Below are 13,500 nucleotides of genomic sequence, written 5' to 3' on the forward strand. Positions count from 1 at the left end.
CTTGCCCGCTTTATTTTTTATTCCTTATTTTTTTATCCAGAGAATAATTAATGTTCTAATATGCCATAAAGAAAGACTGCTGTCCTATATTTTTTTGAAGGAATGAAAGCTGAAAACAGGGTGTGAAAATGATTTGTTTACCTTGGTTCAAGGTAAAATTGCTTTAATTTTTTCAGCTGCATTGCTGCAGTAATTTAAAAGCCTGAGCACGTCTCTCAGTATCATTAAAACAAAACTGGAATTAATACACAGCCCACTCAATCCATACCATAAAGCATTCAAGGAAATGCTGATGGTGGTTGAGCTATTGATGGTTAGGTTTTATAAACTAATGGACTATATATCAACAATAATGCTGATAATGAATTGATGATGCTTTGCTTAAACAAAGAAAAGGGCTTGCCTAAAAGATTTGCTATTTGAGAAATCATCATTTCTTTTATTTCATGCCTAAAACGTGGGTATGGGTGGGGAAATAGTACACCTGAGAGGAGATATTGTCACATCGGTAACCTCAGATATGAAATGTGTCACCCAGACAGAATACTTGGGTTCTACAAAAAGCACTGTTAGAACATACCATTTTCTAGTGGGGATGTGTTTATTTTAAGTTCTCAGCACTATAGACAGAGCTCCATCTCTGCAAAACTGTCTCTCTTTTTATTTTTGTAAGGAACCTCGTATTGTTTTGTACCAGCTCTTTAAGGTGTGTGTACGTGTGTGTGTGTGTGTGTGTGTGTGTGTGTGTGTGCAACCCAGTAATTTCAATTCTAGGTAGATAACTTTAGACACCCTGGCATAGGTGCACAGAAGACATGCGCAAGAATGTTCATGGCAGCATTTTTTGTAATACCTAAAAAAGTGGAAACAACCTAAATGTTATCAATATTAGATATCAATATTAGATTGAGTAAATGAATATTCATACATTCATTCAGTGAATTGTATGTACAGTGAAAATGAATCAACCAGCCATATGTGTCAGCTGTGATGAATCCTAAAAGTGTAATATTAAGAAAAGGAGGCAAGTTAAGTTTTTTTTTTTTTTTTTTAAAGATTTTATTTATTTATTTGAGAGAGAGAATGAGAGACAGAGAGCATGAGAGGGAGGAGGGTCAGAGGGAGAAGCAGACTCCCTGACGAGCAGGGAGCCCGATGTGGGACTCGATCCCGGGACTCCAGGATCATGACCTGAGCCGAAGGCAGTCGCTTAACCAACTGAGCCACCCAGGCGCCCTGGAGGCAAGTTAAGTTTTAAACCTTATGATATGTTCGCAAATACCTAAAGTTCAAAAGCAGACAGTACTAAACAATATAACTCAAAAGAGTGCTCGACATAAATTTAAGGAGAGCAGTTGCTTCTGGGGAGCAATTCTAAGGGGCATGATGAAAGATGGGTAGAAAAATTTTCCCAAGTACAGTAAATATTCAGTTTTTTAACTTGTTCGGTGGAAACAGAAACGTTTCTTATATGCAAAAGGAAAATTATGTATAAAATGTAAAACACTGTTTTCAGCTCTCTTTTCTTGAGCATTAACTCATGATGCCATGAAATAAATTTTCACAAAGTACCATATATTACTATTGTCCTATTTTATATAAAGGCAAACTTAGGCACATATTAACCTGGCCAAGTCACAGGGAGTGAACGACCCAAGGAACACAGCTGGCACGTTTCAGAACTGGGGTCCAGATCTTAGTAATTTGAGGGCAGAGCAAATGCTCTTAATGCCATGATTATAGACCCTCTGCATGTGTTGCCTTATTTAAGCACATACATGATTTTGATGTGGTTGCAATCATATTATATCCGGCATTTTACGTAATATTGCATTCAGGGAAGTAGTCTGTGTCATTATTACCTTTTGAAAATATACATATTAATGGTTACATAATATTTTATCCTGTCCTGCCATACTTTAAACAACTTGATTGTTTATTTCCAATGCTTCAATATAATATTGTTTCAGAGACATCCTTGAATATAGCCTTTATTTTTATAAAGTAATTTGCAGAAATGGGATCACAGTAAAACATAGAAACATAATTTTAAAATATTCTAATGACTCTCTAAAGAGTCTGTATCAACGATACTCCTACTAGCTATTTATGAGAGAACGAGCATTTTGAAAATTTGACATATCGTGATCATATAATATTACCGTTTTTACTGTATACATTCACATTCAATAAACAATGACTTTAGATTTTTTATATTCTTATTAATAAACGGTTTCCCTTTCTTTTGATATCTTTGACTTTTTTCTATAGATATGTTAACATTTGTGTTAATATTTGGTAAGATAATTTTCTATAAAAAATAACTAGTTCTTTGTCATAAGAGTCTAAGTGTTTTGCTATTATACATACATTTAATTTTATTTCTGAACTAAAGTGTTTTTATATTATTTAAAAATCTATGTGGCTTTAAAAGAATTTTAACATGTTTAAGAAACATTTTCCTCCACAGAAGTCCATATATAGACACATTTTTTCCCTTTTCTTTATATTTTTTTAAATTATAAATTCAGATATAAGATGAGAATGTCATTTTTTTCTATATTATATCTTAAACTTTCAGCAATGTTTGACTATTATTCTATTTAATTAATTTGGATATTTTAAAACTTATGCATATATATTTTATATACAATGGTCAATTTCTGGGCTGTCATTCTTTTCCACTATTTTCTCTATCAATTCTTGCCCCATTCATTTCTAAATCATCGACTCATCTATCAATTTTTGTATCAGTACTAGATTGTTTTTTAACATATTGGTAAGGCAAATCGTAATTCTTCTTGTAGAAGATTCTAGATTTTGAGACTCTTCACCACTACAAATTTAGTAGCATCATCAATTTCTTGGACCATTGACATGACAACCTCATCGGTTTATTCATTTCTGCACTGCCCTCCGTTGTCGATTCTCCCCACCTAGCAGTCAGAGTGATCCTTGAAAAAATCAATCACATTTCTCAGTTTAAATATTCTAGCAGCTTTTACCTCATTTTAAAATTTAAACTATTCATGGACACATCTTCATGGGATCTGGCCACCCCACCTTGGCCCCATTTTTGGACCAAATTCTCCATTTCTCTCAGTTTACTCTAGTCACTGCGACCTTCTTTGTATTCTAGTGACAAACTAAGTATACTTCTTTCCATACCGAATGCAGTTGAAATTTCATATTATTTTTAGTGTTTCCATGTTTATGTCAAATAGTAATTTGAAGGAGAATAAGCCAGTCACTGCTAGCTCTTTTAGTGCATTTTAATTGGAAAATACTTTGCAAAATTTATAGATCTTAAAACGATGTTGGCATCAATTAAAAATAATACTACTGCTCTTTTCCAGTTTCTAAATGCACTAAATGTGAAACAAATTTGTAAACAAATAAATCAAAACTGAAGCCCCTGGATCAAAAACTGATCATAAAAATGCTATGGGATTTGGGAATGACTGCATGCCCATTTGATAATCAGGGGCAGGAGAAGCTCAGAAATATGCCTCAGCCAAGAGTTTTGGAGAAATTAACTACACTATACTCCTTACCCTCAATTTCATTATGGCAAAACCAATAACAAGAACACATGCAATAGTCATATCCTGTCTGTGAATGGCACTGTGTGGATTAAGGAGAAGTCATTAACTAGTCCAAACACTTAGAACTTCGTTTTTCTTATTAATCGTCAAAATACCTTAAAGATACAGGAAAAGGAAATTATTATCAGGCTTTGTTTATGGGTGAAAAGTGTAACAAAAAAATTTTCTATGCATCAAGTATCTTTATTGGGCATAAATTTTCCTAAGCAAAATCTCAGCTTTTAAGAAACATTCTTTCTATTTTTTTAATTTTATTTATTTTATTTATTTATTTATTTTTTAAAGATTTTATTTATTTATTTGACAGAGAGCACAAGCAGGGAGAACAGTAGAGGGAGAGGGAGAAGCAGGCTCCCCGCCAAACAGGGAGCCCGATGCGGGGCTCGATCCCAGGACCCTGAGATCATGACCTGAGCCAAAGGCAGACGCTTAACGACTGAGCCACCCAGGCGCCCCTATTTTTTTTAATTTTAATTAACTGAAATTCATTTGTAATTCCAGCCTTTATTCCACCAGAAGAAAGTAATCTAATCTAAGTTAATAGAGTTATTTTTTGTGTATCCAAGGATCCACTCTCACAACATTCCCTTTCCTAGGGATCAAATATACTTTCCTGGTAGGAGTGGATTGCCAAGAGGGCATTTATCATCACTACCCATGTGGGCATTGGCTTGGCATCCAAGTTCCCATCAGTTCTCAATTCATGAGGCCAGGCAGATCAAAGCTGTAATCTTTGGATTTAACTACATGGCCACTTTAGACCTTGCATGCTTTCAAGTTCTTTTGATGGCCCGGTAGAGGCATGAGAAGTGATATGTAACATCAAAAGCTAATACTTAGCCTTTCCGGTGCCGGTGTCCCAGATGGAGTTGCAGTGGTTTGGCTGGAGGAGAACCACGACTAACAGCGAAGGAACGCACTTTCATTGCCATCAAGCCTGATGGGGTACAGCGCAGCCTCGTGGGAGAGATCATCAAGCATTTTCAGCAAAAGGGATTTCACCTTATTGCTATGAAATTAATTCAGGCTTCTGGAGACCTTCTCAAGGAACACTACATGGTCCCGAAGGACTGTGTATTCTTTGCCGGCCTGGTAAAGTACATGCAATCAGGGCCTGTGATTGCCATATCCTGGGCGGGGCTGAATGTGTTGAAGACAGGCAGAGTGATGCCCAGGGACCCCAACCCTGCAGACTCTAAGCCTGGACCACCCGTGGGGACTTTTGCATCCAAGTTGGCAGGAACATTATCCATGGTAGTGATTCTGTGGAGTGCAGAGGACATTGGCTTGTGGTTCAGCCTGAGGAGCTGGTGGATTACTTAGAGCTGTGCTCAGAACTAGATCTATGAGTGACAAGAGAGCAGACCTCAGTGCTTTGCCTCCTACATTCCCTTTCCTTCCCATAGGCAGGGGGCCAGGCTCCAGCAAATCCAGTTATTCTTGAGAACTTTCTTATAATCTGGAGAGGAACTCTGGGAATACTCCCTGTACAGTATTATGTGCTACATCAGATTAAACATTTCTTCCCAACGTAAAAAAAAGCTAATACTTGATAAATTTGGGTTTTTTTTGAATTTTTACAAAGCATGTTCCATTGCTTGGACGAACTAATCCTTCTGTCTGGAAGGAAATAAATAAAAAGAAAAAAAAATTATTGAGAATGAAAAAGAAACACATCAGTATATAAATAGTCTCATTTTTAAATTAAACTCTGAAGTAAATAAAATGAAAGATGAAAACTCCTGCTTTCTAATTTGTAGTTTATTGCATTGAATAAAACTAGCTTCATTGAAATATAGATGACCAGAATGTTACCTGAACCCTAGTCCTACTTGCTATCTTTTGAATCTATCTATCTATCTATCTATCTATCTATCTATCTATCTATCTATCATCTATCTATCTATCATCTATCTACCTATCTATCTATCTAATCTCAATCAAATATCATCTATCTATGCATATTTGAATAAATAACAAATGTATACATATAAGACTAACACATGTGAATCACAACCCAGCTGAAGAAGTAGAACACCACAAGTAGCTGTCAATACTCAAATGTCATTTAAATCCTTCTGCCTTCCCTTGAATATTGAATACATTTCTTAATTTTGTGCTTATTACTCTTCTGCTTTTAACAATAGTCTTACTATAAATGGGTGTGTTCTGAAATATAATACTGTTATATTTTGTATATGTTGAATTTTATATCAATAATATCACACTGAATGGATTATTTGCTTTTTTCACTCAAAACTGGCTTTTTTTTTTAACATTTATCCATGTTATTTTACACAGATCTGTTTGATCTTTTTCAATGCCTTAAGTATTTCATTGGATGGATATTGTACAATTTTAAAATCCATTTCAACATGTTCTGCATGATACGACTTTGAAACTTTTTTGAGATATGCTTTTTGTCTAAATGCAAAAAATAGGGCACCTGGGTGGCTCAGATGGTTAAGCGTATGCCTTCAGCTCAGGTTATGATCCCAGGATCCTGGGATCAAGCCCCACATCGGGCTCCTGGCTCAGCGGGGAGCCTTCTTCTCCCTTTCCTTCTGCCTCTCCCCCTGCTCATGCTCTCTCTTTCTGTCTGTATCTCTGTGTCTCAAATGAATAAATAAAATCTTAAATAAATAAATAAATGCAAAAAATAATAATTTTCTTCATGAGCAGGGGTACCTTTGGGCAAAAATGACTTAATTGACTATTACAGATCAATGATTCCAATATGAAATATAATCTACTCATCTTCCCTCTCTGATTTCATGTTCTAAAAGCAACCTTATCTGTTTTCTTCCTCAGTAGACGTGACTATGGGGAGCTATCAGTCCTGCTGTCATGAGTATCCCAAACTGTTTGTCAGTATTACTTTTCTCCTTGTAACCAACAAATGGAACTTGTAGTTTATATGTCAGTCTCTTGTGAATCTCCTGATTTGGGGCTGGTATAAACTTGCACCAGAGCTTTCAAATCCATTTTGTGGCATGGCAAACCCAAGGATCAAAACCCTGGGTCTGTAGAAATCCTTCCATCTCTCTTGTTACTTTGCCACACTATTTGTTAGAGATTTCCTTCCCTGAAAACTACAGACAATGATGTTAGCTTTATGCACAGTAACTCAATTGCATAATCAGGAAAAATGTTTAATTAATGAAGAGGTATAAATGGCCAAAGCAAATAAATAAAAGTCTTCATGATGTAATATAACATTGCACTATATTTATTCTTGTAAGATATCAGCTGCAATATGTATTAACAATGAATTTTTTTCTCCTATTTTCTTTGTGCTTTTAAAAAAATTTTTACTTCTTTTTTGTTCCTCGTTTTTCTCTTTCCTTTATTCTTTATTGGCTTTCCTTGTTAATAATTGAGAAAAGTTAATAAGGTTTGAGTTTGTATTATGAATGGGAAGCAGTAGGAAATAACCATATGTTATTTTAAAAATTAAAATGTGTTGTGCTAATTCATCAGATAAAGACTGGCAAAAATCTGTTGAAACCTGAGAAATAATTAATGTCTTTCAAAGATAATTGGTGGGAACCAAGATAATTTCTAATTAATAATTGACAGTTAAATAGAACCAGAGAAAGTAAAAAAAAAAAAGTTAGTTCAAACTCTGAAATAAGATTTTATTAAAAAGAAGCATATTTTGACTTCCAAAGCCTAAGTTCTGTCTTGTTTTTTTATCTTCAAGATAAAATTTCCTTGAAGATTTAAGGAAAATAATTACATAAATATGATGTTAGTTCTTGATGAATCTACTTTTCAAATGGTTTGCTTTACACTAATTATCTTATGTTTGCCTAAGGATTATATTTGGATGTTATCACAGTAGCCTTCCTTATTCTGATATTCATATAGTCTATTTATTCATGCATATTAATGCTGTGTATCAAATAAACTGTGTCATTGCCATAGGCAAAATTGTATGAACAATAGAAATCTCAAAGGAGACTTTTTCAGATCACATTAATACTGTTTTGCATCTGTCTCATCTTCCATTTGTCTGTGGGTAAATATTAGAATTATAACTTCAAAGGTGATTTCTCCCCTCACAGAATTATTTTCCCAACAATTATGAAATCAAATGTTACAGAAATTCATATTTCTTCTTTTTTGTTAACCTCTCCATATTTGCAGATTTCCCTTTGTGAAATAATACATACAACATGTGGTTATTATTTAATATGCCCAGACAAAATTTTTGGTGATTACTCAGTCATTCATGTTCATTGAGTACTATAGGTATAAATTCTTATACATGAAAAAGTAACTTTTGTTTAATTGTTACTAGTGACTAGTTATGCCTTTCTATATTGTTGTGTTCATTACTACAAATTCATTTAAACATAAAGTTAATAAATCATATGCAGGTGATATTTAAATTTGGAAACTTACTTATCATAAGATCTAAGCACCTAATCCACAATGTTATTAACTGAGATGAAGTAAGCATATTAATTATAAACTCAAGAATTTTTATTTTATTTTTTATTATGTTCAATTAGTTCAAGTTCAATAAACTCGAGTATTTAAATATGTATTCTCCAAGACTAATATTGTCAGATTCACTGTTAGTATCCAATGTATATGACAGACTCATCTCATGCATGAAGTAATTTTAAAATTAAAAATGGTGAGGGGTCACCTGGGTGGCTCAGTCACTTATGCATCTTGGTTTCTGATCAGGTCATGATCTCGTGGTTGTGAGATTGAGTCCTGGGTCCCACTCTGGGCTCAGCATGGAGCCTGCTTCAGATTCTTTCTCCCTCTCCTTCCCGCTCACTCTATCTCAAATAAATAAGTAAATAAAATCTTTAAATAAATGGTAAGCGTTAAGAGAATTTTATGTCAATGAAATTTTTTAATGAGCCTGAAACAAAAAAGATAAAAAGAAATTGAATATATAGTTGACTTATTTTATTTTTAAACAGGCAAGATATAGAAGTTATACTGTTCATGGACAATACTTTTTACTTGCATGAGACCAAAAGCATACATAAGAGAGCATAGCAAGCATGACTTGCTAAATCTTAACTTTGATGACCTAGAATCTTTGATGATAGGTTTCTAAACTATTTTCTGAACACATTTCTTATTTCTTGGGCCAGAACATTTGCATAAGCACTGCTGTCATTACCATTTCTTCTTCTATGAGGACCTCTGACAGGTTCATGCATGAAATATGAACCACTGTCAGACTTAAATAAATTTAACTTAAAGATTCTTATTTGGGAAGGGAAAAATATGAGTGTTTCCTCTGTGAACATTGTATGTCAAATATACCAAACTATCAATTTGTTAGCAAAACTGTCAATTTATGAGTGGTTGGGTTGAATAGAAAGATTCAGAAATAACCAAGCAACATTCTTAAGATATGCAACTTTTTAAAATAATAACTGTAGTTATTCATCACTGTAAAACAAATTTGATTATTTCTATAGAATTGACAATTAATAGAATCACAAATTTCAACCACAGAAGATTAATATATATGTAATCTGAAATTATCAAATCAGTCATTCTCTAAAGTCACATATGTATGAGTGCGTGAATGTGTTTAATTGTACATATACTTTTAAAATATATAACACTACTTTTGTGGCACCAAATTAATATTCCACTTTTTTAGATGTTTTGCAAATATATTTCTATTGTTCAAGTTTTGCTAATTAGAAATGTTTTCCAAGTCATATACGGCATGATATTTAGAGCACATTCAACATTGATTACAATTATGATTTAAAGATCATTTGATTTTTTAAAAAAGTAGTCAATATGTTTACAATGTAAACAAGTCTGGTAAAATATCAGATATTACAGAGTCCTGTGAGTCACGCTGTAAATCCTGGGCTTTCTCTTAAGAACAATGTAAAGTGACAAACATGTAAGCAGAGAAAATGTACCATGATTAGATCGCATTGTTCAATAATGAGTCTTTCTGGAATGAGGAGATGAAATTGAAGAAGGCAATGGTTTTAGTGAGAAATAACAGTGAATGGAGTTAGCCTGAGATCACTGGTGGGTGGAGAATTGGAAGATAGGAAAGGTAAAATTGACACAGCTTGGTGACTAATTGTACATCGCTGGGTGAAAGGAAAGGAGATGTTAAGGATGACGTAGGTGTTTCTGGACTGAGTGACTGGGTAAATGTTGGCACCCCTCAATAAGATAGGGAATATTGGAATGGGAAACCACTGTAGGGGAATATTATGCATTTTGCTTCACGTATGTTCGGCTTGGGGTACCTAATATGCAGTTTAACAGTGGGTCTGGTACTCAAAAATTAATCAGAGCTGGAGTTAAAAACTTGGAAATAGTCTGAATATAGCTGAAAATGGAAATTGCTGGAGAGAATGAATTCATTTAAAGGTGGTATAGAGTGAGAAAAGAACATTATTGAAATTAGAGAATTCAGAACTTCAAACATTCGATTGCTATACAAAGAAAGACGAATAAGCAAAACAGATTGAAAAGAAGTTGTCAAAGTAGAAGAAAACACTGTGATTATGGTGGTATAGAAATCAGAAAAAGAAATCTCAAGAGGATTTTTAAAAAAATCAAACAGTGCTGAATTGCACTAAAAGTTGTTTAAAAATTATTCTTGGCAACTTTTAGTGGAATAATTAGATATGAAGCCAGAGAGATATGTTGAGAATAAGCTGATGTGAGAAACCGGAGGCAATGAATAAACAGACAACTGAATAGTTCAAAGAGTTTAAAAAGGGTGATGAAATAGAAAAGATAGTAACTAGAGGAAAGTGTATTGAAAGTATGTGGGACAAAGGGATTCTTTTTCAAGATGGGTTTCACTTAAGTCTGTACAAGCCACATAGATTAGTAAGTAGAGATGGTCTTAGGGGCATAGAAGAAAGAGCTAAAGGAACTCAGGGAACTTTTCATGGGACGGTAGAAGGACTCAGTACTGAGAGAGCAGGTACAAGGCTGGTTTTCACAGCAGCAGAACACAAGTGAGGGACTCCTCTCATGACCTGTGTGAAATGATCTCAAATAGATAAAATAATTAAATGTCACCTGGGAATTTGTTAGTTCTCAAGCTTCATCTCAGATTTAGTAATTCAGACTCTGGAGGTGGGACGCTGCAATCTGTCTTAAAAGGCTCCCAGTAATCCTGCACACAATAACTTTTTTTTTGATAGCAAATTAATTTATTTAGTACTTTTTCCATTCCATATGATCAGGAGGATTGATTTCAACTTTCCTTTTACCTACATCAGACCAGTTGGTACTCAAAACTGTACCACCAGACTCCATAAATGATTTGTTCATAGCACGTTTCACTTCATCAGAACCATCTGAATAGATGTGCAGAAATAATTTGTTTAAAGCTACATCTCCCTCCAACTTCTCATTTTTTCCTTCTTCTTTGATCTCACCAACCAATTTATCCCAATTTCTTATATAATGAGATGATGATGGATATAAGTTCTTTACATCTGCTATGAACTGTTTTGGTTTAGGCACATCTCCTTGCCCCTCTAGCTTTTCCCATCTCACAGCCTCTGTCTTTTTCATTTTAATTTCAGTCTTGGTTGAAAGTACTTTAAATGTGCTCTGTTCTGGGATTATAGGATGAAGAAGTCTCAGTTGCAAATTGTAATCGTCTCCAGAGAAGACAACTCTTTTTCTGAAAATTCCACATTTACATTATTCTTCTGAACATTCTTGATCATAAGTGTAATGATTACTTGAGATTCTGTTTGATACCAGTCATACTTGATTTTTGACTGATGAGTCCTCTGGGATGCACACACCTCAGATTGTGATCCATTCTGGGCCTCTTGACACCTTTTAATCCAGACAGTGAAATCAGGATCTGTACTATCTAATTTCTGTCCTCCTATAAAAGTTTCTTGGGCGCCTGGGTGGCTCAGTCGGTTAAGCGACTGCCTTCGGCTCAGGTCATGATCCTGGAGTCCCGGGATCGAGTCCCGCATCGGGCTCCCTGCTCAGCGGGGAGTCTGCTTCTCCCTCTGACCCTCCTCCCTCTCGTGCTCTCTGTCTCTCATTCTCTCTCTCGCAAATAAATAAATAAAATCTTAAAAAAAAAAAAAAATAAAAGTTTCTAAAGCAGCAGCATAGTTTTCTCATGGTATTCACATATCCCTTTTCTCAGGATAGCAGTGGAATTATTTGGATTAAGTTCAAGAGATTTCTTTGCATTAGCAATAGCATCACAGTAATTCCCAAGAAGAATGTGACAATAAGCTCTTTGACAATAATATTGAGCATCATCTGGTTTCTGTTCCAAAGCCTTAGTCAGCTCCTCTAACGCCGCCTGGGGGTCCTCCTCAATCAGAGCATCTGAGAAGCTCCAGAAAAACTTCTGGGCTGTTGCAGGTCCTGCTGCAGCTGCCACCATCCCTAAAAACCGCTGTTGCTGTTAGAGCAGCTACCTCTGAGGTTATGAGCTACGCCGCCGCCGCCCAAGGGCAACTGCACACAATAAAATTTTAAACGCAATGGAATAGATCACTGAAGTGGCCACACAGAGAACTGGCAACATTCTGTTACCACAATTCAAAAAGCAAATCTTAACATTATTATTATTTTTTTTTAAGAGAGAGAGAGAGAGAATCTTAAACAGGCTCCACACCCAGTGCGGAGCCCTACACGGGGCTCAATCTCATGTCCCTGAGATCATGACCTGAGCCGAAATCAAGAGTGTGATACTTAACGAACTGAGCCACCCAGGCACTCCAAAGATAATTTTAATTTGAAGGAAAGAGAAAAATTTTATCAACTTCTTTGCTTGACTACTTTATAAATAAAAACAGGATGACACACTTAGAAAATGGTGTTACTATTATCTCAATACATGGCTCTAAAATCAATTTCTTTCTTTCTTTTATTGCTGCTAGAGTTCTCAGGAGATAATCCCCTATAAACAGTGGTAGACAGATTTAGTCAATCATACATAATAACATATTGCATGTGCAATAATGCACTGTGTCACGTGTACAATTAAGACACACACTTACACACAAGCATTAAGTCTTTACTCAGGCTACCTGAGGGCAGGCATTGCCTATGCCTAGTAACTTCAAAATATGTATTTGTGCTTATGTTACAATAAGCTATAAAAGATATTTTATAAACTACTTATCTCAAGGAAAAAATAAATGCATTAATATGGCATTCTTTGTGTTCTGAGGATCTTTGTAGATAATATAAATTATAGTTCCTTTATAGTCTACAAACTTTATTAATATGGGATGTAGAACAAGGAAATTAGAATAAATGTAAATACCATAAAAGAAATTCAGAAATTTAAGTAAAAACAAAACAAAACAAAAACAGACAAACAAAAACAAAACAAAACAAACAAACAAAATAATAGATAATTACAGAAAAAAAAGATAATAACTGAACGGGGCATCTGGGTGGCTCAGTCAGTTCTCTCTCTCTGTCAAATAAATAAATAAGTCTTAAAAAAAGATAATAAATGAACAATATCTTGAGGTATAAAAAACAAAACTACATCTTGTAGATTTTAATAAGAATATAATTTTTATGTCTTGGAAATTTCCTAAAAGAACACTGACTTCAGAATGAAGCAGAACAGAATCTGCTTAGGTACTGTTTTAGATAACATCCACAACTGCCAGTAACTTATTTTTTGAATGTTTTATTTGTGGGGCACCTGGGTGGCCCAGGTGGTTGAGCACCGACTCTTGGTTTTGGCTCAGGTCATGATCTCATGGGTCATGGGATCAAGCCCTGCCTCGGGCTCCCCACTCAATGGGGAGTCTGCTTGAAGATTCTCTCCCTCTTCCCCTCACCCCACTCTTTCTCTCTCTCTCAAAAATAAATAAATAAATCTTTAAAAAACATTTGTTTTTCACAATACCCATCATGCCACCAG

At 34.8% G+C, this 13,500-nt stretch overlaps 2 pseudogenes; one reads left to right on the plus strand and one right to left on the minus strand.

Annotated features, from left to right (window-relative positions):
- Positions 1-4,352: 4,352 nt before the first annotated feature.
- Positions 4,353-4,958, plus strand: LOC116644202 (annotated as a pseudogene).
- A 5,829-nt stretch (positions 4,959-10,787) lies between these two features.
- LOC116644203 lies at positions 10,788-11,479 on the minus strand (annotated as a pseudogene).
- Positions 11,480-13,500: the final 2,021 nt, after the last annotated feature.

Source organism: Phoca vitulina, unplaced genomic scaffold (assembly GCF_004348235.1).
Source record: "Phoca vitulina isolate PV1807 unplaced genomic scaffold, GSC_HSeal_1.0 scaffold29, whole genome shotgun sequence".
NCBI lineage: Eukaryota > Metazoa > Chordata > Mammalia > Carnivora > Phocidae > Phoca > Phoca vitulina.